Here is a 26871-nt window from a genome sequence, read left to right on the forward strand (position 1 = left end):
AATATCACTGTGCCTCTGGGTAAAGGGGAACAATGTAACTGTGCCTCTGCTTCAAGGGAACAATGTCACTGTGTCTCTGTTTAATGGGGAACAATGTCACTGTGTCTCTGGTTAAAGGGGAACAATGTAACTGTGCCTCTGCTTCAAGGGAACAATGTCACTGTGTCTCTGTTTAATGGGGAACAATGTCACTGTGTCTCTGTTGAAAGGAACAATGTCACTGTGCCTCTGGTTAAAGGGAACAACGTCACTGTGTCTCTGTTTAAGGGGAACAATGACAATGTGCCTCTGGTTAAAGGGAACGATGTCACTGTGTCTCTGGTTAAAGGGGAACCATGTCACTGTGCCTCTGGTTAAAGGGGAACAATGTCACTCTGTCTCTGGTTAAAGTGGAACAATGTAACTGTGCCTCTGGTTAAAGGGGAACAACTCACTGTGCCTCTGGTTAAAGGGAACCATGTAACTCTGTCTCTGATTAAAGGGGAACAATGTCAATGTGCCTCTGGTTAAAGGGGAACCATGTCACTGTGTCTCTGGTTAAATGGGAACATTGTCACTGTGTCTCTGGTTAAAGGGGAACAATGTCAAAGTGCTTCTGGTTAAGGGGAACAATGACACTGTGCCTCTGGTTAAAGGGGAACAATTTCACTGTGCCTCTGGTTAAAGGGGAACATTGTCACTGTGTCTCTGGTTAAAGGGGAACAATGTCACTGTGTCTCTGGTTAAAAGGGAACAATGTCACTGTGCCTCTGGTTCAAGGGGAGCAATATCACTGTGCCTCTGGTTAAAGGGGAACAATGTCACTCTGTCTCTGGTTAAAGTGGAACAATGTAACTGTGCCTCTGGTTAAAGGGGAACAACTCACTGTGCCTCTGGTTAAAGGGAACCATGTAACTCTGTCTCTGATTAAAGGGGAACAATGTCAATGTGCCTCTAGTTAAAGGGGAACCATGTCACTGTGTCTCTGGTTAAATGGGAACATTGTCACTGTGTCTCTGGTTAAAGGGGAACAATGTCAAAGTGCTTCTGGTTAAGGGGAACAATGACACTGTGCCTCTGGTTAAAGGGGAACAATTTCACTGTGCCTCTGGTTAAAGGGGAACATTGTCACTGTGTCTCTGGTTAAAGGGGAACAATGTCACTGTGTCTCTGGTTAAAAGGGAACAATGTCACTGTGCCTCTGGTTCAAGGGGAGCAATATCACTGTGTCTCTGGTTAAAGGGAATAATATCACTCTGTCTCTGGTTAAAGGGGAACAATGTCACTGTCTCTGATAAAAGGGAACAATGTAACTGTGTCTCTGGTTAAAGCGAACAATATCACTGTGCCTCTGGTTAAAGGGGAACAATGTCACTGTGCCTCTAGTTAAAGGGGAACAATGTAACTGTGCCTCTGGTTAAAGGGGAACAACTCACTGTGCCTCTGGTTAAAGGGAACCATGTAACTGTGTCTTTGGTTAAAGGGGAACAATGTCACTGTGCGTCTGGTTAATGGGGAACAATATCACTGTGCACCTGGTTAAAGCGAGCAATGTCACTGTGTCTCTGGTTAAAGGGGAACAATTTCACTGTGTCTATGGTTAAAGGGGAACCATGTCACTCTGCCTCTGGTGAAAGGGAACAAACTCACTCTGTCTCTGGTTAAAGGGGAACAATGTCACTGTGCCTCTGGTTAAAGGGGAACAATGTCACTGTGTCTCTGGTTAAAGGGAAACAATATCACTGTGCCTCTGTTAAAGGGGAACAATGGCACTGTGTCTCTGGTTAAAGGGGAACAATGGCACTGTGTCTCTGGTTAAAGGGAACAATGTCAGTGTGTTTCTGTTTAAAGGGAACAATGTCACTGTGTCTCTGGCTAAAGGGGAACAATGTCACTGTGTCTCTGGTTAAAGGGAACAACATCACTGTGTCTCTGTTTAAAGGGAATAATTTCAATGTGCCTCTGGTTAATGGGGAACAATGTCACTGTGCCTCTGGTGAAAGGGGAACAATGTCACTGTGTCTCTGTTAAAAGGGAACAATGTCGCTGTCCCTCTGGTTAAAGGGGAACCATGTCACTGTGCCTCTGGTTCAAGGGAACAATCTCACTCAGTCTCTGGTTAAAGGGGAACAATGTCACTGTGTCTCTGTTAAACGGGAACAATGTCATTGTGCTTCTGGTTAAAGGGGAATAATGTCACGGTGTCTCTGGTTAAAGGGAACAATGTCACTGTGCCTCAGGTTAAAACGGAACAATGTCGCTGTGTCTCTGGTTAAAGGGGAACAATGTCACTGTCCCTCTGGTTAAAGGGGAACAATGTCACTGTGCCTCTGGTTAAAGGGAACAATATCACTGCGCCTCTGGTTAAAGGGAACAATGTCACTGTGTCTCGGGTTAAAGGGAACAATGTCACAGTGCCTCTGGTTATTGGGAACAATGTCACTGTGTTTCTGTTTAAAGGGAACAATGTCACTGTGTCTCTGGCTAAAGGGGAACAATGTCACTGTGTCTCTGGTTAAAGGGAACAAAGTCACTGTGTCTCTGTTTGAAGGGAACAATGTCACTGTGTCTCTGGTTAAAGGGAACAATGTCAATGTGCCTCTGGTCAAAGGGGACCAATGTCACTGTGTCTCTGGTTAAAGGGGAACAATGGCACTGTGTCTCTGGCTAAAGGGGAACAATGGCACTGTGTCTCTGGTTAAAGGGAACAATGTCACTGTGTCTCTGGCTAAAGGGGAACAACGTCACTGTGTCTCTGGTTAAAGGGGAACAATGTCACTGTGCCTCTAGTTAAAGGGGAACAACGTCACTGTGCCTCTAGTTAAAGGGGACCAATGTCACTGTGCCTCTGGTTAAAGGGAGCAATGTCACTGTGTCTCTGGTTAAAGGGGAACAATATCACTGCGCCTCTGGTTAAAGGGAACAATGTCACTCTGTCTCTGGTTAAGGGGAGCAATGTCACTGTGCCTCTGGGTAAAGGCAGCAATGTCACTGTGTCTCTGGTTAAAGGGAACAAAATCACTGTCCCTCTGGTTAAATGGGAACAATGTCACTCTGTCTCTGGTTGAAGGGGGCAATGTCACTGTGCCTCTGGTTAAAGGGAACAATATCACTGTGCCTCTGGTTAAAGGGGAACAATGTCACTGTGTCTCTGTTTAAAGGGGAACAATGTCACTGTGTCTCTGTTAAAAGGAACATTGTCACTGTGCCTCTGGTTAAAGGGAGCAATGGCACTTGGCCTCTGGTTAAAGGGAGCGATATCACTGTGCCTCTGGTTAAAGGGGAACAATGTCACTGTCCCTCTGGTCAAAGGGAACGAAATCACTGTCCCTCTGGTTAAAGGGGAACAATGTCACTGTGCCTCTGGTTAAAGGTGAACATTGTCGCTGTGTCTCTGGTTAAAGGGGAACAATGTCACTGTGTCTCTGGTTAAAGGCGAACAATGTTACTGTGCCGCTGGTTAGAGGGAACAATGTCACTGTGCCTCTGGTTAAAAGGGGAACATTGTCGCAGTGTCTCTGGTTAAAGGTGGCAATGTCACTGTGTCTCTGGTTAAAGGTGAACAATGTCACTGTGTCTCTGGTTAAAGGCGAAGTAAGTCACTGTGTCTCTGTTTAAAGGGATCGATGTCACTGTCCCTCTGGTTAAAGGGGAACCATGTCACTGTGTCTCTGGTTAAAGGGGAACAATGTCACTCTGTCTCTGGTTAAAGGGAGCGATATCACTGTGCCTCTGGTTAAAGGGAACAATATCACTGCGCCTCTGGTTAAAGGGAACAATGTCACTGTGTCTCTGGTTAAAGGGAACAATGTCACTGTGCCTCTGGTTAAAGGGGACCAATGTCACTGTGCCTCTGGTTAAAGGGAGCAATGTCACTGTGTCTCTGGTTAAAGGGGAACAATATCACTGCGCCTCTGGTTAAAGGGAACAATGTCACTCTGTCCATGGTTAAAGGGGAGCAATATCACTGTGCCTCTGGGTAAAGGGGAACAATGTAACTGTGCCTCTGCTTCAAGGGAACAATGTCACTGTGTCTCTGTTTAATGGGGAACAATGTCACTGTGTCTCTGGTTAAAGGGGAACAATGTAACTGTGCCTCTGCTTCAAGGGAACAATGTCACTGTGTCTCTGTTTAATGGGGAACAATGTCACTGTGTCTCTGTTGAAAGGAACAATGTCACTGTGCCTCTGGTTAAAGGGAACAACGTCACTGTGTCTCTGTTTAAGGGGAACAATGACAATGTGCCTCTGGTTAAAGGGAACGATGTCACTGTGTCTCTGGTTAAAGGGGAACCATGTCACTGTGCCTCTGGTTAAAGGGGAACAATGTCACTCTGTCTCTGGTTAAAGTGGAACAATGTAACTGTGCCTCTGGTTAAAGGGGAACAACTCACTGTGCCTCTGGTTAAAGGGAACCATGTAACTCTGTCTCTGATTAAAGGGGAACAATGTCAATGTGCCTCTGGTTAAAGGGGAACCATGTCACTGTGTCTCTGGTTAAATGGGAACATTGTCACTGTGTCTCTGGTTAAAGGGGAACAATGTCAAAGTGCTTCTGGTTAAGGGGAACAATGACACTGTGCCTCTGGTTAAAGGGGAACAATTTCACTGTGCCTCTGGTTAAAGGGGAACATTGTCACTGTGTCTCTGGTTAAAGGGGAACAATGTCACTGTGTCTCTGGTTCAAGGGGAGCAATATCACTGTGTCTCTGGTTAAAGGGAATAATATCACTCTGTCTCTGGTTAAAGGGGAACAATATCACTGCGCCTCTGGTTAAAGGGAACAATGTCACTCTGTCCATGGTTAAAGGGGAGCAATATCACTGTGCCTCTGGGTAAAGGGGAACAATGTAACTGTGCCTCTGCTTCAAGGGAACAATGTCACTGTGTCTCTGTTTAATGGGGAACAATGTCACTGTGTCTCTGGTTAAAGGGGAACAATGTAACTGTGCCTCTGCTTCAAGGGAACAATGTCACTGTGTCTCTGTTTAATGGGGAACAATGTCACTGTGTCTCTGTTGAAAGGAACAATGTCACTGTGCCTCTGGTTAAAGGGAACAACGTCACTGTGTCTCTGTTTAAGGGGAACAATGACAATGTGCCTCTGGTTAAAGGGAACGATGTCACTGTGTCTCTGGTTAAAGGGGAACCATGTCACTGTGCCTCTGGTTAAAGGGGAACAATGTCACTCTGTCTCTGGTTAAAGTGGAACAATGTAACTGTGCCTCTGGTTAAAGGGGAACAACTCACTGTGCCTCTGGTTAAAGGGAACCATGTAACTCTGTCTCTGATTAAAGGGGAACAATGTCAATGTGCCTCTGGTTAAAGGGGAACCATGTCACTGTGTCTCTGGTTAAATGGGAACATTGTCACTGTGTCTCTGGTTAAAGGGGAACAATGTCAAAGTGCTTCTGGTTAAGGGGAACAATGACACTGTGCCTCTGGTTAAAGGGGAACAATTTCACTGTGCCTCTGGTTAAAGGGGAACATTGTCACTGTGTCTCTGGTTAAAGGGGAACAATGTCACTGTGTCTCTGGTTCAAGGGGAGCAATATCACTGTGTCTCTGGTTAAAGGGAATAATATCACTCTGTCTCTGGTTAAAGGGGAACAATGTCACTGTCTCTGATAAAAGGGAACAATGTAACTGTGTCTCTGGTTAAAGCGAACAATATCACTGTGCCTCTGGTTAAAGGGGAACAATGTCACTGTGCCTCTAGTTAAAGGGGAACAATGTAACTGTGCCTCTGGTTAAAGGGGAACAACTCACTGTGCCTCTGGTTAAAGGGAACCATGTAACTGTGTCTTTGGTTAAAGGGGAACAATGTCACTGTGCGTCTGGTTAATGGGGAACAATATCACTGTGCACCTGGTTAAAGGGAGCAATGTCACTGTGTCTCTGGTTAAAGGGGAACAATTTCACTGTGTCTATGGTTAAAGGGGAACCATGTCATTCTGCCTCTGGTGAAAGGGAACAATCTCACTCTGTCTCTGGTTAAAGGGGAACAATGTCACTGTGCCTCTGGTTAAAGGGGAACAATGTCACTGTGTCTCTGGTTAAAGGGAAACAATATCACTGTGCCTCTGTTAAAGGGGAACAATGGCACTGTGTCTCTGGTTAAAGGGGAACAATGGCACTGTGTCTCTGGTTAAAGGGAACAATGTCAGTGTGTTTCTGTTTAAAGGGAACAATGTCACTGTGTCTCTGGCTAAAGGGGAACAATGTCACTGTGTCTCTGGTTAAAGGGAACAACATCACTGTGTCTCTGTTTAAAGGGAATAATTTCAATGTGCCTCTGGTTAATGGGGAACAATGTCACTGTGCGTCTGGTGAAAGGGGAACAATGTCACTGTGTCTCTGTTAAAAGGGAACAATGTCGCTGTCCCTCTGGTTAAAGGGGAACCATGTCACTGTGCCTCTGGTTCAAGGGAACAATCTCACTCAGTCTCTGGTTAAAGGGGAACAATGTCACTGTGTCTCTGTTAAACGGGAACAATGTCATTGTGCTTCTGGTTAAAGGGGAATAATGTCACGGTGTCTCTGGTTAAAGGGAACAATGTCACTGTGCCTCAGGTTAAAACGGAACAATGTCGCTGTGTCTCTGGTTAAAGGGGAACAATGTCACTGTCCCTCTGGTTAAAGGGGAACAATGTCACTGTGCCTCTGGTTAAAGGGAACAATATCACTGCGCCTCTGGTTAAAGGGAACAATGTCACTGTGTCTCGGGTTAAAGGGAACAATGTCACAGTGCCTCTGGTTATTGGGAACAATGTCACTGTGTTTCTGTTTAAAGGGAACAATGTCACTGTGTCTCTGGCTAAAGGGGAACAATGTCACTGTGTCTCTGGTTAAAGGGAACAACGTCACTGTGTCTCTGTTTGAAGGGAACAATGTCACTGTGTCTCTGGTTAAAGGGAACAATGTCAATGTGCCTCTGGTCAAAGGGGACCAATGTCACTGTGTCTCTGGTTAAAGGGGAACAATGGCACTGTGTCTCTGGTTAAAGGGAACAATGTCACTGTGTCTCTGGTTAAAGGGGAACAATATCACTGCGCCTCTGGTTAAAGGGAACAATGTCACTCTGTCTCTGGTTAAGGGGAGCAATGTCACTGTGCCTCTGGGTAAAGGCAGCAATGTCACTGTGTCTCTGGTTAAAGGGAACAAAATCACTGTCCCTCTGGTTAAATGGGAACAATGTCACTCTGTCTCTGGTTGAAGGGGGCAATGTCACTGTGCCTCTGGTTAAAGGGAACAATATCACTGTGCCTCTGGTTAAAGGGGAACAATGTCACTGTGTCTCTGTTTAAAGGGGAACAATGTCACTGTGTCTCTGTTAAAAGGAACATTGTCACTGTGCCTCTGGTTAAAGGGAGCAATGGCACTTGGCCTCTGGTTAAAGGGAGCGATATCACTGTGCCTCTGGTTAAAGGGGAACAATGTCACTGTCCCTCTGGTCAAAGGGAACGAAATCACTGTCCCTCTGGTTAAAGGGGAACAATGTCACTGTGCCTCTGGTTAAAGGTGAACATTGTCGCTGTGTCTCTGGTTAAAGGGGAACAATGTCACTGTGTCTCTGGTTAAAGGCGAACAATGTTACTGTGCCGCTGGTTAGAGGGAACAATGTCACTGTGCCTCTGGTTAAAAGGGGAACATTGTCGCAGTGTCTCTGGTTAAAGGTGGCAATGTCACTGTGTCTCTGGTTAAAGGTGAACAATGTCACTGTGTCTCTGGTTAAAGGCGAAGTAAGTCACTGTGTCTCTGTTTAAAGGGATCGATGTCACTGTCCCTCTGGTTAAAGGGGAACCATGTCACTGTGTCTCTGGTTAAAGGGGAACAATGTCACTCTGTCTCTGGTTAAAGGGAGCGATATCACTGTGCCTCTGGTTAAAGGGAACAATATCACTGCGCCTCTGGTTAAAGGGAACAATGTCACTGTGTCTCTGGTTAAAGGGAACAATGTCACTGTGCCTCTGGTTAAAGGGGACCAATGTCACTGTGCCTCTGGTTAAAGGGAGCAATGTCACTGTGTCTCTGGTTAAAGGGGAACAATATCACTGCGCCTCTGGTTAAAGGGAACAATGTCACTCTGTCCATGGTTAAAGGGGAGCAATATCACTGTGCCTCTGGGTAAAGGGGAACAATGTAACTGTGCCTCTGCTTCAAGGGAACAATGTCACTGTGTCTCTGTTTAATGGGGAACAATGTCACTGTGTCTCTGGTTAAAGGGGAACAATGTAACTGTGCCTCTGCTTCAAGGGAACAATGTCACTGTGTCTCTGTTTAATGGGGAACAATGTCACTGTGTCTCTGTTGAAAGGAACAATGTCACTGTGCCTCTGGTTAAAGGGAACAACGTCACTGTGTCTCTGTTTAAGGGGAACAATGACAATGTGCCTCTGGTTAAAGGGAACGATGTCACTGTGTCTCTGGTTAAAGGGGAACCATGTCACTGTGCCTCTGGTTAAAGGGGAACAATGTCACTCTGTCTCTGGTTAAAGTGGAACAATGTAACTGTGCCTCTGGTTAAAGGGGAACAACTCACTGTGCCTCTGGTTAAAGGGAACCATGTAACTCTGTCTCTGATTAAAGGGGAACAATGTCAATGTGCCTCTGGTTAAAGGGGAACCATGTCACTGTGTCTCTGGTTAAATGGGAACATTGTCACTGTGTCTCTGGTTAAAGGGGAACAATGTCAAAGTGCTTCTGGTTAAGGGGAACAATGACACTGTGCCTCTGGTTAAAGGGGAACAATTTCACTGTGCCTCTGGTTAAAGGGGAACATTGTCACTGTGTCTCTGGTTAAAGGGGAACAATGTCACTGTGTCTCTGGTTCAAGGGGAGCAATATCACTGTGTCTCTGGTTAAAGGGAATAATATCACTCTGTCTCTGGTTAAAGGGGAACAATGTCACTGTCTCTGATAAAAGGGAACAATGTAACTGTGTCTCTGGTTAAAGCGAACAATATCACTGTGCCTCTGGTTAAAGGGGAACAATGTCACTGTGCCTCTAGTTAAAGGGGAACAATGTAACTGTGCCTCTGGTTAAAGGGGAACAACTCACTGTGCCTCTGGTTAAAGGGAACCATGTAACTGTGTCTTTGGTTAAAGGGGAACAATGTCACTGTGCGTCTGGTTAATGGGGAACAATATCACTGTGCACCTGGTTAAAGGGAGCAATGTCACTGTGTCTCTGGTTAAAGGGGAACAATTTCACTGTGTCTATGGTTAAAGGGGAACCATGTCATTCTGCCTCTGGTGAAAGGGAACAATCTCACTCTGTCTCTGGTTAAAGGGGAACAATGTCACTGTGCCTCTGGTTAAAGGGGAACAATGTCACTGTGTCTCTGGTTAAAGGGAAACAATATCACTGTGCCTCTGTTAAAGGGGAACAATGGCACTGTGTCTCTGGTTAAAGGGGAACAATGGCACTGTGTCTCTGGTTAAAGGGAACAATGTCAGTGTGTTTCTGTTTAAAGGGAACAATGTCACTGTGTCTCTGGCTAAAGGGGAACAATGTCACTGTGTCTCTGGTTAAAGGGAACAACATCACTGTGTCTCTGTTTAAAGGGAATAATTTCAATGTGCCTCTGGTTAATGGGGAACAATGTCACTGTGCGTCTGGTGAAAGGGGAACAATGTCACTGTGTCTCTGTTAAAAGGGAACAATGTCGCTGTCCCTCTGGTTAAAGGGGAACCATGTCACTGTGCCTCTGGTTCAAGGGAACAATCTCACTCAGTCTCTGGTTAAAGGGGAACAATGTCACTGTGTCTCTGTTAAACGGGAACAATGTCATTGTGCTTCTGGTTAAAGGGGAATAATGTCACGGTGTCTCTGGTTAAAGGGAACAATGTCACTGTGCCTCAGGTTAAAACGGAACAATGTCGCTGTGTCTCTGGTTAAAGGGGAACAATGTCACTGTCCCTCTGGTTAAAGGGGAACAATGTCACTGTGCCTCTGGTTAAAGGGAACAATATCACTGCGCCTCTGGTTAAAGGGAACAATGTCACTGTGTCTCGGGTTAAAGGGAACAATGTCACAGTGCCTCTGGTTATTGGGAACAATGTCACTGTGTTTCTGTTTAAAGGGAACAATGTCACTGTGTCTCTGGCTAAAGGGGAACAATGTCACTGTGTCTCTGGTTAAAGGGAACAACGTCACTGTGTCTCTGTTTGAAGGGAACAATGTCACTGTGTCTCTGGTTAAAGGGAACAATGTCAATGTGCCTCTGGTCAAAGGGGACCAATGTCACTGTGTCTCTGGTTAAAGGGGAACAATGGCACTGTGTCTCTGGTTAAAGGGAACAATGTCACTGTGTCTCTGGCTAAAGGGGAACAACGTCACTGTGTCTCTGGTTAAAGGGGAACAATGTCACTCTGTCTCTGGTTAAAGGGAGCGATATCACTGTGCCTCTGGTTAAAGGGAACAATATCACTGCGCCTCTGGTTAAAGGGAACAATGTCACTGTGTCTCTGGTTAAAGGGAACAATGTCACTGTGCCTCTGGTTAAAGGGGACCAATGTCACTGTGCCTCTGGTTAAAGGGAGCAATGTCACTGTGTCTCTGGTTAAAGGGGAACAATATCACTGCGCCTCTGGTTAAAGGGAACAATGTCACTCTGTCCATGGTTAAAGGGGAGCAATATCACTGTGTCTCTGGCTAAAGGGGAACAATGTCACTGTGTCTCTGGTTAAAGGGAACAATGTCACTGTCCCTCTGGTGAAAGGGGAACAATGTCACTGTGCCTCTGGTTAAAGGGGAACAATGTAACTGTGCCTCTGCTTCAAGGGAACAATGTCACTGTGTCTCTGTTTAATGGGGAACAATGTCACGGTGTCTCTGTTGAAAGGAACAATGTCACTGTGCCTCTGGTTAAAGGGAGCAATGTCACTGTGCCTCTGGTTAAAGGGGAATAATGTCACGGTGTCTCTGGTTAAAGGGAACAATGTCACTGTGCCTCAGGTTAAAGGGGAACAATGTCGCTGTGTCTCTGGTTAAAGGGGAACAATGTCACTGTGCTTCTGGTTAAGGGGAACAATGTCACTGTGTCTCTGGTTAAAGGGAACAATGTCACTGTGCCTCAGGTTAAATGGGAACAATGTCGCTGTGTCTCTGGTTAAAGGGGAACAATGTCACTGTGTCTCTGGTTTAGGGGAACAATGTCACTGTGTCTCTGGTTAAAGGGAACAAAATCACTGTCCCTCTGGTTAAAGGGGAACAATGTCACTGCGCCTCTGGTTAAAGGGGAACAATGTCACTGTGTCTCTGGTTAAAGGGAACAATGTCACTGTGCCTCTGGTTAAAGGGGATCAATGTCACTGTGCCTCTGGTTAAAGGGAGCAATGTCACTGTGTCTTTGGTTAAAGGGGAACAATATCACTGCGCCTCTGGTTAAAGGGAACAATGTCACTCTGTCTCTGGTTAAGGGGAGCAATGTCACTGTGCCTCTGGGTAAAGGCAGCAATGTCACCTTGTCTCTGGTTAAAGGGGAACAATATCACTGCGCCTCTGGTTAAAGGGAACAATGTCACTCTGTCTCTGGTTAAGGGGAGCAATGTCACTGTGCCTCTGGGTAAAGGCAGCAATGTCACTGTGTCTCTGGTTAAAGGGAACAAAATCACTGTCCCTCTGGTTAAATGGGAACAATGTCACTCTGTCTCTGGTTGAAGGGGGCAATGTCACTGTGCCTCTGGTTAAAGGGAACAATATCACTGTGCCTCTGGTTAAAGGGGAACAATGTCACTGTGTCTCTGTTTAAAGGGGAACAATGTCACTGTGTCTCTGTTAAAAGGAACATTGTCACTGTGCCTCTGGTTAAAGGGAGCAATGGCACTTGGCCTCTGGTTAAAGGGAGCGATATCACTGTGCCTCTGGTTAAAGGGGAACAATGTCACTGTCCCTCTGGTCAAAGGGAACGAAATCACTGTCCCTCTGGTTAAAGGGGAACAATGTCACTGTGTCTCTGGTTAAAGGCGAACAATGTTACTGTGCCGCTGGTTAGAGGGAACAATGTCACTGTGCCTCTGGTTAAAAGGGGAACATTGTCGCAGTGTCTCTGGTTAAAGGTGGCAATGTCACTGTGTCTCTGGTTAAAGGTGAACAATGTCACTGTGTCTCTGGTTAAAGGCGAAGTAAGTCACTGTGTCTCTGTTTAAAGGGATCGATGTCACTGTCCCTCTGGTTAAAGGGGAACCATGTCACTGTGTCTCTGGTTAAAGGGGAACAATGTCACTCTGTCTCTGGTTAAAGGGAGCGATATCACTGTGCCTCTGGTTAAAGGGAACAATATCACTGCGCCTCTGGTTAAAGGGAACAATGTCACTGTGTCTCTGGTTAAAGGGAACAATGTCACTGTGCCTCTGGTTAAAGGGGACCAATGTCACTGTGCCTCTGGTTAAAGGGAGCAATGTCACTGTGTCTCTGGTTAAAGGGGAACAATATCACTGCGCCTCTGGTTAAAGGGAACAATGTCACTCTGTCCATGGTTAAAGGGGAGCAATATCACTGTGCCTCTGGGTAAAGGGGAACAATGTAACTGTGCCTCTGCTTCAAGGGAACAATGTCACTGCGCCTCTGGTTAAAGGGGAACAATGTCACTGTGTCTCTGGTTAAAGGGAACAATGTCACTGTGCCTCTGGTTAAAGGGGATCAATGTCACTGTGCCTCTGGTTAAAGGGAGCAATGTCACTGTGTCTTTGGTTAAAGGGGAACAATATCACTGCGCCTCTGGTTAAAGGGAACAATGTCACTCTGTCTCTGGTTAAGGGGAGCAATGTCACTGTGCCTCTGGGTAAAGGCAGCAATGTCACTGTGTCTCTGGTTAAAGGGAACAAAATCACTGTCCCTCTGGTTAAATGGGAACAATGTCACTCTGTCTCTGGTTGAAGGGGGCAATGTCACTGTGCCTCCGGTTAAAGGGAACAATATCACTGTGCCTCTGGTTAAAGGGGAACAATGTCACTGTGTCTCTGTTTAAAGGGGAACAATGTCACTGTGTCTCTGTTAAAAGGAACATTGTCACTGTGCCTCTGGTTAAAGGGAGCAATGGCACTGTGCCTCTGGTTAAAGGGAGCGATATCACTGTGCCTCTGGTTAAAGGGGAACAATGTCATTGTCCCTCTGGTCAAAGGGAACAAAATCACTGTCCCTCTGGTTAAAGGGGAACAATATCACTGTGCCGCTGGTTAAAGGGAACGATGTCACTGTCCCTCTGGTTAAAGGGGAGTAATGTCACCGTGCCTCTGGTTAAAGGGGAACAATATCACTGTGCCGCTGGTTAAAGGGAACGATGTCACTGTCCCTCTGGTTAAAGGGGAGTAATGTCACTGTGCCTCTGGTTAAAGGGGAACAATGTCACTGTGTCTCTGGTTAAAGGGGAACAATGGCACTGTGTCTCTGTTAAAAGAAACAATGTCACAGTGCCTCTGCTTAAAGGGAACAATGTCACTGTGTCTATGTTTAAAGGGGAACAATGTCACTGTGTCTCTGTTAAACGGAACAATCTCACTGTGCCTCTGGTTAAAGGGGAACAATGTCACTGTGTCTCTGGTAAAAGGGAGCAATGTCACTGTGCCTCTGGTTAAAGGTGAACATTGTCGCTGTGTCTCTGGTTAAAGGGGAACAATGTCACTGTGTCTCTGGTTAAAGGCGAACAATGTTACTGTGCCGCTGGTTAGAGGGAACAATGTCACTGTGCCTCTGGTTAAAAGGGGAACATTGTCGCAGTGTCTCTGGTTAAAGGTGGCAATGTCACTGTGTCTCTGGTTAAAGGTGAACAATGTCACTGTGTCTCTGGTTAAAGGCGAAGTAAGTCACTGTGTCTCTGTTTAAAGGGATCGATGTCACTGTCCCTCTGGTTAAAGGGGAACCATGTCACTGTGTCTCTGGTTAAAGGGGAACAATGTCACTCTGTCTCTGGTTAAAGGGAGCGATATCACTGTGCCTCTGGTTAAAGGGAACAATATCACTGCGCCTCTGGTTAAAGGGAACAATGTCACTGTGTCTCTGGTTAAAGGGAACAATGTCACTGTGCCTCTGGTTAAAGGGGACCAATGTCACTGTGCCTCTGGTTAAAGGGAGCAATGTCACTGTGTCTCTGGTTAAAGGGGAACAATATCACTGCGCCTCTGGTTAAAGGGAACAATGTCACTCTGTCCATGGTTAAAGGGGAGCAATATCACTGTGCCTCTGGGTAAAGGGGAACAATGTAACTGTGCCTCTGCTTCAAGGGAACAATGTCACTGTGTCTCTGTTTAATGGGGAACAATGTCACTGTGTCTCTGGTTAAAGGGGAACAATGTAACTGTGCCTCTGCTTCAAGGGAACAATGTCACTGTGTCTCTGTTTAATGGGGAACAATGTCACTGTGTCTCTGTTGAAAGGAACAATGTCACTGTGCCTCTGGTTAAAGGGAACAACGTCACTGTGTCTCTGTTTAAGGGGAACAATGACAATGTGCCTCTGGTTAAAGGGAACGATGTCACTGTGTCTCTGGTTAAAGGGGAACCATGTCACTGTGCCTCTGGTTAAAGGGGAACAATGTCACTCTGTCTCTGGTTAAAGTGGAACAATGTAACTGTGCCTCTGGTTAAAGGGGAACAACTCACTGTGCCTCTGGTTAAAGGGAACCATGTAACTCTGTCTCTGATTAAAGGGGAACAATGTCAATGTGCCTCTGGTTAAAGGGGAACCATGTCACTGTGTCTCTGGTTAAATGGGAACATTGTCACTGTGTCTCTGGTTAAAGGGGAACAATGTCAAAGTGCTTCTGGTTAAGGGGAACAATGACACTGTGCCTCTGGTTAAAGGGGAACAATTTCACTGTGCCTCTGGTTAAAGGGGAACATTGTCACTGTGTCTCTGGTTAAAGGGGAACAATGTCACTGTGTCTCTGGTTAAAAGGGAACAATGTCACTGTGCCTCTGGTTCAAGGGGAGCAATATCACTGTGTCTCTGGTTAAAGGGAATAATATCACTCTGTCTCTGGTTAAAGGGGAACAATGTCACTGTCTCTGATAAAAGGGAACAATGTAACTGTGTCTCTGGTTACAGCGAACAATATCAGTGTGCCTCTGGTTAAAGGGGAACAATGTCACTGTGCCTCTAGTTAAAGGGGAACAATGTAACTGTGCCTCTGGTTAAAGGGGAACAACTCACTGTGCCTCTGGTTAAAGGGAACCATGTAACTGTGTCTTTGGTTAAAGGGGAACAATGTCACTGTGCGTCTGGTTAATGGGGAACAATATCACTGTGCACCTGGTTAAAGGGAGCAATGTCACTGTGTCTCTGGTTAAAGGGGAACAATTTCACTGTGTCTATGGTTAAAGGGGAACCATGTCACTCTGCCTCTGGTGAAAGGGAACAATCTCACTCTGTCTCTGGTTAAAGGGGAACAATGTCACTGTGCCTCTGGTTAAAGGGGAACAAAGTCACTGTGTCTCTGGTTAAAGGGAAACAATATCACTGTGCCTCTGTTAAAGGGGAACAATGGCACTGTGTCTCTGGTTAAAGGGGAACAATGGCACTGTGTCTCTGGTTAAAGGGAACAATGTCAGTGTGTTTCTGTTTAAAGGGAACAATGTCACTGTGTCTCTGGCTAAAGGGGAACAATGTCACTGTGTCTCTGGTTAAAGGGAACAACATCACTGTGTCTCTGTTTAAAGGGAATAATTTCAATGTGCCTCTGGTTAATGGGGAACAATGTCACTGTGCCTCTGGTGAAAGGGGAACAATGTCACTGTGTCTCTGTTAAAAGGGAACAATGTCGCTGTCCCTCTGGTTAAAGGGGAACCATGTCACTGTGCCTCTGGTTCAAGGGAACAATCTCACTCAGTCTCTGGTTAAAGGGGAACAATGTCACTGTGTCTCTGTTAAACGGGAACAATGTCATTGTGCTTCTGGGTAAAGGGGAATAATGTCACGGTGTCTCTGGTTAAAGGGAACAATGTCACTGTGCCTCAGGTTAAAACGGAACAATGTCGCTGTGTCTCTGGTTAAAGGGGAACAATGTCACTGTCCCTCTGGTTAAAGGGGAACAATGTCACTGTGCCTCTGGTTAAAGGGAACAATATCACTGCGCCTCTGGTTAAAGGGAACAATGTCACTGTGTCTCGGGTTAAAGGGAACAATGTCACAGTGCCTCTGGTTATTGGGAACAATGTCACTGTGTTTCTGTTTAAAGGGAACAATGTCACTGTGTCTCTGGCTAAAGGGGAACAATGTCACTGTGTCTCTGGTTAAAGGGAACAATGTCACTGTGTCTCTGTTTGAAGGGAACAATGTCACTGTGTCTCTGGTTAAAGGGAACAATGTCAATGTGCCTCTGGTCAAAGGGGACCAATGTCACTGTGTCTCTGGTTAAAGGGGAACAATGGCACTGTGTCTCTGGCTAAAGGGGAACAATGGCACTGTGTCTCTGGTTAAAGGGAACAATGTCACTGTGTCTCTGGCTAAAGGGGAACAACGTCACTGTGTCTCTGGTTAAAGGGGAACAATGTCACTCTGTCTCTGGTTAAAGGGAGCGATATCACTGTGCCTCTGGTTAAAGGGAACAATATCACTGCGCCTCTGGTTAAAGGGAACAATGTCACTGTGTCTCTGGTTAAAGGGAACAATGTCACTGTGCCTCTGGTTAAAGGGGACCAATGTCACTGTGCCTCTGGTTAAAGGGAGCAATGTCACTGTGTCTCTGGTTAAAGGGGAACAATATCACTGCGCCTCTGGTTAAAGGGAACAATGTCACTCTGTCCATGGTTAAAGGGGAGCAATATCACTGTGTCTCTGGCTAAAGGGGAACAATGTCACTGTGTCTCTGGTTAAAGGGAACAATGTCACTGTCCCTCTGGTGAAAGGGGAACAATGTCACTGTGCCTCTGGTTAAAGGGGAACAATGTCACTGTGTCTCTGGTTAAAGGGAACAATGTCACTGTGCCTCTGGTTAAAGGGGAACAATGTAACTGTGCCTCTGCTTCAAGGGAACAATGTCACTGTGTCTCTGTTTAATGGGGAACAATGTCACGGTGTCTCTGTTGAAAGGAACAATGTCACTGTGCCTCTGGTTAAAGGGAGCAATGTCACTGTGCCTCTGGTTAAAGGGGAATAATGTCACGGTGTCTCTGGTTAAAGGGAACAATGTCACTGTGCCTCAGGTTAAAGGGGAACAATGTCGCTGTGTCTCTGGTTAAAGGGGAACAATGTCACTGTGCTTCTGGTTAAGGGGAACAATGTCACTGTGTCTCTGGTTAAAGGGAACAATGTCACTGTGCCTCAGGTTAAATGGGAACAATGTCGCTGTGTCTCTGGTTAAAGGGGAACAATGTCACTGTGCTTCTGGTTTAGGGGAACAATGTCACTGTGTCTCTGGTTAAAGGGAACAAAATCACTGTCCCTCTGGTTAAAGGGGAACAATGTCACTGCGCCTCTGGTTAAAGGGGAACAATGTCACTGTGTCTCTGGTTAAAGGGAACAATGTCACTGTGCCTCTGGTTAAAGGGAACAAAATCACTGTCCCTCTGGTTAAAGGGGAACAATGTCACTGCGCCTCTGGTTAAAGGGGAACAATGTCACTGTGTCTCTGGTTAAAGGGAACAATGTCACTGTGCCTCTGGTTAAAGGGGATCAATGTCACTGTGCCTCTGGTTAAAGGGAGCAATGTCACTGTGTCTTTGGTTAAAGGGGAACAATATCACTGCGCCTCTGGTTAAAGGGAACAATGTCACTCTGTCTCTGGTTAAGGGGAGCAATGTCACTGTGCCTCTGGGTAAAGGCAGCAATGTCACTGTGTCTCTGGTTAAAGGGAACAAAATCACTGTCCCTCTGGTTAAATGGGAACAATGTCACTCTGTCTCTGGTTGAAGGGGGCAATGTCACTGTGCCTCCGGTTAAAGGGAACAATATCACTGTGCCTCTGGTTAAAGGGGAACAATGTCACTGTGTCTCTGTTTAAAGGGGAACAATGTCACTGTGTCTCTGTTAAAAGGAACATTGTCACTGTGCCTCTGGTTAAAGGGAGCAATGGCACTGTGCCTCTGGTTAAAGGGAGCGATATCACTGTGCCTCTGGTTAAAGGGGAACAATGTCATTGTCCCTCTGGTCAAAGGGAACGAAATCACTGTCCCTCTGGTTAAAGGGGAACAATATCACTGTGCCGCTGGTTAAAGGGAACGATGTCACTGTCCCTCTGGTTAAAGGGGAGTAATGTCACCGTGCCTCTGGTTAAAGGGGAACAATATCACTGTGCCGCTGGTTAAAGGGAACGATGTCACTGTCCCTCTGGTTAAAGGGGAGTAATGTCACTGTGCCTCTGGTTAAAGGGGAACAATGTCACTGTGTCTCTGGTTAAAGGGGAACAATGGCACTGTGTCACTGTTAAAAGAAACAATGTCACAGTGACTCTGCTTAAAGGGAACAATGTCACTGTGTCTATGTTTAAAGGGGAACAATGTCACTGTGTCTCTGTTAAAAGGAACAATCTCACTGTGCCTCTGGTTAAAGGGGAACAATGTCACTGTGTCTCTGGTTAAAGGGAACAATGTCACTGTGTCTCTGGTAAAAGGGAGCAATGTCACTGTGCCTCTGGTTAAAGGGGAACATTGTCACTGTGTCTCTGGTTAAAGGGGAACAATGTCACTGTGCTTCTGGTTAAGGGGAACAATGTCACTGTGTCTCTGGTTAAAGGGGAACAATGTCACTGTGCCTCTCGTTAAAGGGGAACATTGTCGCTGTGTCTCTGGTTAAAGGGGAACAATGTCACTGTGCCTCTGGTTTAAGGGGAACACTGTCAATGTGCCTCTGGTTAAAGGGAACGATGTCACTGTCCCTCTGGTTAAAGGGAGCAATGTAACTGTGCCTCTGGTTAAAGGGGAACAACTCACTGTGCCTCTGGTTAAAGGGAACCATGTAACTCTGTCTCTGATTAAAGGGGAACAATGTCAATGTGCCTCTGGTTAAAAGGAACGATGTCACTGTCCCTCTGGTTAAAGGGGAACCATGTCACTGTGTCTCTGGTTAAATGGGAACATTGTCACTGTGTCTCTGGTTAAAGGGGAACAATGTCACTGTGCTTCTGGTTAAGGGGAACAATGACACTGTGCCTCTGGTTAAAGGGGAACAATTTCACTGTGCCTCTAGTTAAAGGGGAACAATGTAACTGTGCCTCTGGTTAAAGGGGAACAACTCACTGTGCCTCTGGTTCAAGGGGACCAATTAAACTGTGCCTCTGCTTAATGGGTACCACGTAACTCTGTCTCTGATTAAAGGGGAACAATATCACTGTGTCTCTGGTTAAAGGGAACAATGTCACTGTGCCTCTGGTTAAAGGGGACCAATGTCACTGTGCCTCTGGTTAAAAGGGAACAATGTAACTGTGCTTCTGGGTAAAGGGAACAATGTCACTGTGTCTCGGGTTAAAGGGAACAATGTCACTGTGTCTGTGGTTAAAGGGGAACTAAGTCACTGTGTCTCTGGTTAAAGGGGAACAATGTCACTGTGCCTCTGGTTAAAGGGGAACAATGTCTCTACGTCTCTGGTTAAAGGGAACAATGTCACTGTGTCCCTGGCTAAAGGGGACAATATCAATGTGCCTCTGGTTAAAGGGAACAATGTCACTGTGTCTCTGGTTAAAGGGAACAATATCACTGTGCCTCTGGTTAAAGGGGAACAACATCACTGTGCCTCTGGTTAAAGGGAGCAATGTCACTGTGCCTCTGGTTAAAGGGAACAATGTCACTATGTCTCTGGTTAAAGGGAACAATGTCACTGTGTCCCTGGCTAAAGGGGACAATATCACTATGCCTCTGGTTAAAGGGAACAATGTCACTGTGTCTCTGGTTAAAGGGAACAATGTCACTGTGCCTCTAGTTAAAGGGGAACAACGTCACTGTGCCTCTAGTTAAAGGGGACCAATGTCACTGTGCCTCTGGTTAAAGGGAGCAATGTCACTGTGTCTCTGGTTAAAGGGGAACAATATCACTGCGCCTCTGGTTAAAGGGAACAATGTCACTCTGTCTCTGGTTAAGGGGAGCAATGTCACTGTGCCTCTGGGTAAAGGCAGCAATGTCACTGTGTCTCTGGTTAAAGGGAACAAAATCACTGTCCCTCTGGTTAAATGGGAACAATGTCACTCTGTCTCTGGTTGAAGGGGGCAATGTCACTGTGCCTCTGGTTAAAGGGAACAATATCACTGTGCCTCTGGTTAAAGGGGAACAATGTCACTGTGTCTCTGTTTAAAGGGGAACAATGTCACTGTGTCTCTGTTAAAAGGAACATTGTCACTGTCCCTCTGGTTAAAGGGAGCAATGTCACTGTGCCTCTGGTTAAAGGGAGCGATATCACTGTGCCTCTGGTTAAAGGGGAACAATGTCACTGTGTCTCTGTTTAAAGGGGAACAATGTCACTGTGTCTCTGTTAAAAGGAACATTGTCACTGTGCCTCTGGTTAAAGGGAACAATGTCACTGTGCCTCTGGTTAAAGGGGAATAATGTCACGGTGTCTCTGGTTAAACGGAACAATGTCACTGTGCCTCAGGTTAAAGGGGAACAATGTCACTGTGTCTCTGGTTAAAGGGGAACATTGTCACTGTGCTTCTGGTTAAGGGGAACAATGTCACTGTGTCTCTGGTTAAAGGCGAACAATGTCACTGTGCCTCTGGATAAAGGTGAACATTGTCGCTGTGTCTCTGGTTAAAGGGGAACAATGTCACTGTGTCTCTGGTTAAAGGCGAACAATGTTACTGTGCCGCTGGTTAGAGGGAACAATGTCACTGTGCCTCTGGTTAAAAGGGGAACATTGTCGCAGTGTCTCTGGTTAAAGGTGGCAATGTCACTGTGTCTCTGGTTAAAGGTGAACAATGTCACTGTGTCTCTGGTTAAAGGCGAAGTAAGTCACTGTGTCTCTGTTTAAAGGGATCGATGTCACTGTCCCTCTGGTTAAAGGGGAACCATGTCACTGTGCCTCTAGTTAAAGGGAACAATCTCACTCTGTCTCTGGCTAAAGGGGAACAACGTCACTGTGTCTCTGGTTAAAGGGGAACAATGTCACTCTGTCTCTGGTTAAAGGGAGCGATATCACTGTGCCTCTGGTTAAAGGGAACAATATCACTGCGCCTCTGGTTAAAGGGAACAATGTCACTGTGTCTCTGGTTAAAGGGAACAATGTCACTGTGCCTCTGGTTAAAGGGGACCAATGTCACTGTGCCTCTGGTTAAAGGGAGCAATGTCACTGTGTCTCTGGTTAAAGGGGAACAATATCACTGCGCCTCTGGTTAAAGGGAACAATGTCACTCTGTCCATGGTTAAAGGGGAGCAATATCACTGTGCCTCTGGGTAAAGGGGAACAATGTAACTGTGCCTCTGCTTCAAGGGAACAATGTCACTGTGTCTCTGTTTAATGGGGAACAATGTCACTGTGTCTCTGGTTAAAGGGGAACAATGTAACTGTGCCTCTGCTTCAAGGGAACAATGTCACTGTGTCTCTGTTTAATGGGGAACAATGTCACTGTGTCTCTGTTGAAAGGAACAATGTCACTGTGCCTCTGGTTAAAGGGAGCAATGTCACTGTGCCTCTGGTTAAAGGGGAATAATGTCACGGTGTCTCTGGTTAAAGGGAACAATGTCACTGTGCCTCAGGTTAAAGGGGAACAATGTCGCTGTGTCTCTGGTTAAAGGGGAACAATGTCACTGTGCTTCCGGTTAAGGGGAACAATGTCACTGTGTCTCTGGTTAAAGGGAACCATGTCACTGTGCCTCTGGGTAAAGGGGAGCAATGTCACTGTGTCTCTGGTTTAAGGGGAACAATGGCACTGTGTCTCTGTTAAAAGGAACAATGTCACTGTGCGTCTGGTTAAAAGGGAACCATGTCACTGTGCTTCTTGTAAAGAGAACAATGTCACTGTGCCTCTGGTTAAAGGGGAACAATGTCACTGTGTCTCTGGTTAAAGGGAACAATGTCACTGTGTCTCTGGCTAAAAGGGGAACAATGTCACTGTGTCTCTGGTTAAAGGGAACAATGTCACTGTGTCTCTGGTTTAAGGGGAACCATGTCACTGTGCCTCTGGCTAAAGGGAACAATCTCACTCTGTCTCTGATTAAAGGGGAACAATGTCACTGTCCCTCTGGTTAAAGGGGAACCATGTCACTGTGCCTCTGGGTAAAGGGGAGCAATGTCACTGTGTCTCTGTTAAAAGGAACAATGTCACTGTGCGTCTGGTTAAAAGGGAACCATGTCACTGTGCTTCTTGTAAAGAGAACAATGTCACTGTGCCTCTGGTTAAAGGGGAACAATGTCACTGTGTCTCTGGTTAAAGGGAACAATGTCACTGTGTCTCTGGCTAAAAGGGGAACAATGTCACTGTGTCTCTGGTTAAAGGGAACAATGTCACTGTGCCTCTGGTTAAAGGGGAACAACTCACTGTGCCTCTGGTTAAAGGGAACCATGTAACTCTGTCTCTGATTAAAGGGGAACAATGTCACTGTCCCTCTGGTTAAAGGGGAACCATGTCACTGTGCCTCTGGGTAAAGGGGAGCAATGTCACTGTGTCTCTGGTTAAAGGGGAACAATGGCACTGTGTCTCTGTTAAAAGGAACAATGTCACTGTGCGTCTGGTTAAAAGGGAACCATGTCACCGTGCTTCTGGGTAAAGAGAACAATGTCACTGTGTCTCTGGTTAAAGGGGAACAATGTCACTGTGTCTCTGGTTAAAGGGAACAATGTCACTGTGTCTCTGGCTAAAAGGGGAACAACGTCACTGTGTCTCTGGTTTAAGGGGAACAATGACAATGTGCCTCTGGTTAAAGGGAACGATGTCACTGTCCCTCTGGTTAAAGGGGAACCATGTCACTGTGCCTCTGGTTAAAGGGGAACAATGTCACTCTGTCTCTGGTTAAAGTGGAACAATGTAACTGTGCCTCTGGTTAAAGGGGAACAACTCACTGTGCCTCTGGTTAAAGGGAACCATGTAACTCTGTCTCTGATTAAAGGGGAACAATGTCAATGTGCCTCTGGTTAAAGGGGAACCATGTCACTGTGTCTCTGGTTAAATGGGAACATTGTCACTGTGTCTCTGGTTAAAGGGGAACAATGTCAAAGTGCTTCTGGTTAAGGGGAACAATGACACTGTGCCTCTGGTTAAAGGGGAACAATTTCACTGTGCCTCTGGTTAAAAGGGAACAATGTCACTGTGCCTCTGGTTAAAAGGGAACAATGTCACTGTGCCTCTGGTTCAAGGGGAGCAATATCACTGTGTCTCTGGTTAAAGGGAATAATATCACTCTGTCTCTGGTTAAAGGGGAACAATGTCACTGTGTCTCTGATAAAAGGGAACAATGTAACTGTGTCTCTGGTTAAAGCGAACAATATCACTGTGCCTCTGGTTAAAGGGGAACAATGTCACTGTGCCTCTGGTTAAAGGGAGCAATGTCACTGTGTCTCTGGTTAAAGGGGAACAATATCACTGCGCTTCTGTTTAAAGGGAACAATGTCACTCTGTCTCTGGTTAAGGGGAGCAATGTCACTGTGCCTCTGGGTAAAGGCAGCAATGTCACTGTGTCTCTGGTTAAAGGGAACAAAATCACTGTCCCTCTGGTTAAATGGGAACAATGTCACTCTGTCTCTGGTTGAAGGGGGCAATGTCACTGTGCCTCTGGTTAAAGGGAACAATATCACTGTGCCTCTGGTTAAAGGGGAACAATGTCACTGTGTCTCTGTTTAAAGGGGAACAATGTCACTGTGTCTCTGTTAAAAGGAACATTGTCACTGTGCCTCTGGTTAAAGGGAGCAATGGCACTTGGCCTCTGGTTAAAGGGAGCGATATCACTGTGCCTCTGGTTAAAGGGGAACAATGTCACTGTCCCTCTGGTCAAAGGGAACGAAATCACTGTCCCTCTGGTTAAAGGGGAACCATGTCTTTGTGCCTCTAGTTAAAGGGAACAATCTCACTCTGTCTCTGGTTAAAGGGGAACAATGTCACCGTGCCTCTGGTTAAAGGGGAACAATATCACTGTGCCGCTGGTTAAAGGGAACGATGTCACTGTCCCTCTGGTTAAAGGGGAGCAATGTCACTGTGCCTCTGGTTAAAGGGGAACAATGTCACTGTGTCTCTGTTTAAAGGGGAACAACGTCACTGTGTCTCTGTTAAAAGGAACAATGTCACTGTGCCTCTGGTTAAAGGGGAACAATGTCACTGTTTCTCTGGTTAAAGGGGAACAATGTCACTGTGTCTCTGGTTAAAGGGGAACAATGTCACTGTGCTTCTGGTTAAGGGGAACAATGTCACTGTGTCTCTGGTCAAAGGGGAACAATGTCACTGTGCCTCTGGTTAAAGGTGAACATTGTCGCTGTGCGTCTGGTTAAAAGGGAACCATGTCACTGTGCTTCTTGTAAAGAGAACAATGTCACTGTGCCTCTGGTTAAAGGGGAACAATGTCACTGTGTCTCTGGTTAAAGGGAACAATGTCACTGTGTCTCTGGCTAAAAGGGGAACAATGTCACTGTGTCTCTGGTTAAAGGGAACAATGTCACTGTGTCTCTGGTTTAAGGGGAACCATGTCACTGTGCCTCTGGTTAAAGGGAACAATCTCACTCTGTCTCTGGTTAAAGTGGAACAATGTAACTGTGCCTCTGGTTAAAGGGGAACAACTCACTGTGCCTCTGGTTAAAGGGAACCATGTAACTCTGTCTCTGATTAAAGGGGAACAATGTCACTGTCCCTCTGGTTAAAGGGGAACCATGTCACTGTGCCTCTGGGTAAAGGGGAGCAATGTCACTGTGTCTCTGGTTAAAGGGGAACAATACACTGTGTCTCTGTTAAAAGGAACAATGTCACTGTGCGTCTGGTTAAAAGGGAACCATGTCACTGTGCTTCTGGGTAAAGAGAACAATGTCACTGTGTCTCTGGTTAAAGGGAACAATGTCACTGTGTCTCTGGCTAAAAGGGGAACAATGTCACTGTGTCTCTGGTTAAAGGGAACAACGTCACTGTGTCTCTGGTTTAAGGGGAACAATGACAATGTGCCTCTGGTTAAAGGGAACGATGTCACTGTGTCTCTGGTTAAAGGGGAACCATGTCACTTTGCCTCTGGTTAAAGGGGAACAATGTCACTCTATCTCTGGTTAAAGTGGAACAATGTAACTGTGCCTCTGGTTAAAGGGGAACAACTCACTGTGCCTCTGGTTAAAGGGAACCATGTAACTCTGTCTCTGATTAAAGGGGAACAATGTCAATGTGCCTCTGGTTAAAGGGGAACCATGTCACTGTGTCTCTGGTTAAATGGGAACATTGTCACTGTGTCTCTGGTTAAAGGGGAACATTGTCGCTGTGTCTCTGGTTAAAGGGGAACAATGTCACTGTGTCTCTGGTTAAAGGCGAACAATGTTACTGTGCCGCTGGTTAGAGGGAACAATGTCACTGTGCCTCTGGTTAAAAGGGGAACATTGTCGCAGTGTCTCTGGTTAAAGGTGGCAATGTCACTGTGTCTCTGGTTAAAGGGGAACAATGTCACTGTGTCTCTGGTTAAAGGCGAAGTAAGTCACTGTGTCTCTGTTTAAAGGGATCGATGTCACTGTCCCTCTGGTTAAAGGGGAACCATGTCACTGTGCCTCTAGTTAAAGGGAACAATCTCACTCTGTCTCTGGCTAAAGGGGAACAACGTCACTGTGTCTCTGGTTAAAGGGAGCGATATCACTGTGCATCTGGTTAAAGGGAACAATATCACTGTGCCTCTGGTTAAAGGGAACAATGTCACTGTGCCTCTGGTTAAAGGGGACCAATGTCACTGTGCCTCTGGTTAAAGGGAGCAATGTCACTGTGTCTCTGGTTAAAGGGAACAATGTCACTCTGTCCATGGTTAAAGGGGAGCAATATCACTGTGCCTCTGGGTAAAGGCAGCAATGTCACTGTGTCTCTGGTTAAAGGGGAACAATGTCACTGTGCCTCTGGTTAAAGGGGAACAATGTAACTGTGCCTCTGCTTCAAGGGAACAATGTCACTGTGTCTCTGTTTAATGGGGAACAATGTCACTGTGTCTCTGTTGAAAGGAACAATGTCACTGTGCCTCTGGTTAAAGGGAGCAATGTCACTGTGCCTCTGGTTAAAGGGGAATAATGTCACGGTGTCTCTGGTTAAAGGGAACAATGTCACTGTGCCTCAGGTTAAAGGGGAACAATGTCGCTGTGTCTCTGGTTAAAGGGGAACAATGTCACTGTGCTTCTGGTTAAGGGGAACAATGTCACTGTGTCTCTGGTTAAAGGGAACCATGTCACTGTGCCTCTGGGGAAAGGGGAGCAATGTCACTGTGTCTCTGGTTTAAGGGGAACAATGTCACTGTGTCTCTGTTAAAAGGAACAATGTCACTGTGCGTCTGGTTAAAAGGGAACCATGTCACTGTGCTTCTTGTACAGAGAACAATGTCACTGTGCCTCTGGTTAAAGGGGAACAATGTCACTGTGTCTCTGGCTAAAAGGGGAACAATGTCACTGTGTCTCTGGTTAAAGGGAACAATGTCACTGTGTCTCTGGTTTAAGGGGAACAATGTCAATGTGCCTCTGGTGAAAGGGAACGATTTCACTGTCCCTCTAGTTAAAGGGGAACCATGTCACTGCGCCTCTGGTTAAAGGGAACAATGTCACTGTGTCTCTGGTTAAAGGGAACAATGTCACTGTGCCTCTGGTTAAAGGGGACCAATGTCACTGTGCCTCTGGTTAAAGGGAGCAATGTCACTGTGTCTCTGGTTAAAGGGGAACAATATCACTGCGCCTCTGGTTAAAGGGAACAATGTCACTCTGTCCATGGTTAAAGAGGAGATATATCACTGTGCCTCTGGGTAAAGGGGAACAATGTAACTGTGCCTCTGCTTCAAGGGAACAATGTCACTGTGTCTCTGTTTAATGGGGAACAATGTCAC

The 26871-nt window shown here is 46.1% G+C and overlaps 1 protein-coding gene across 2 annotated transcripts in view; it reads right to left on the reverse strand.

Moving 5' to 3' along the window:
• LOC140464294 (solute carrier family 35 member F3-like) overlaps nucleotides 1–26871 on the reverse strand; it is a 448695-nt gene that overhangs the window by 269825 nt on the left and 151999 nt on the right. The gene's annotated exons all lie outside the window — the stretch shown is intronic.

This window comes from Chiloscyllium punctatum, chromosome 3, assembly GCF_047496795.1.
Source record: "Chiloscyllium punctatum isolate Juve2018m chromosome 3, sChiPun1.3, whole genome shotgun sequence".
Classification (NCBI taxonomy): Eukaryota; Metazoa; Chordata; class Chondrichthyes; order Orectolobiformes; family Hemiscylliidae; genus Chiloscyllium; species Chiloscyllium punctatum.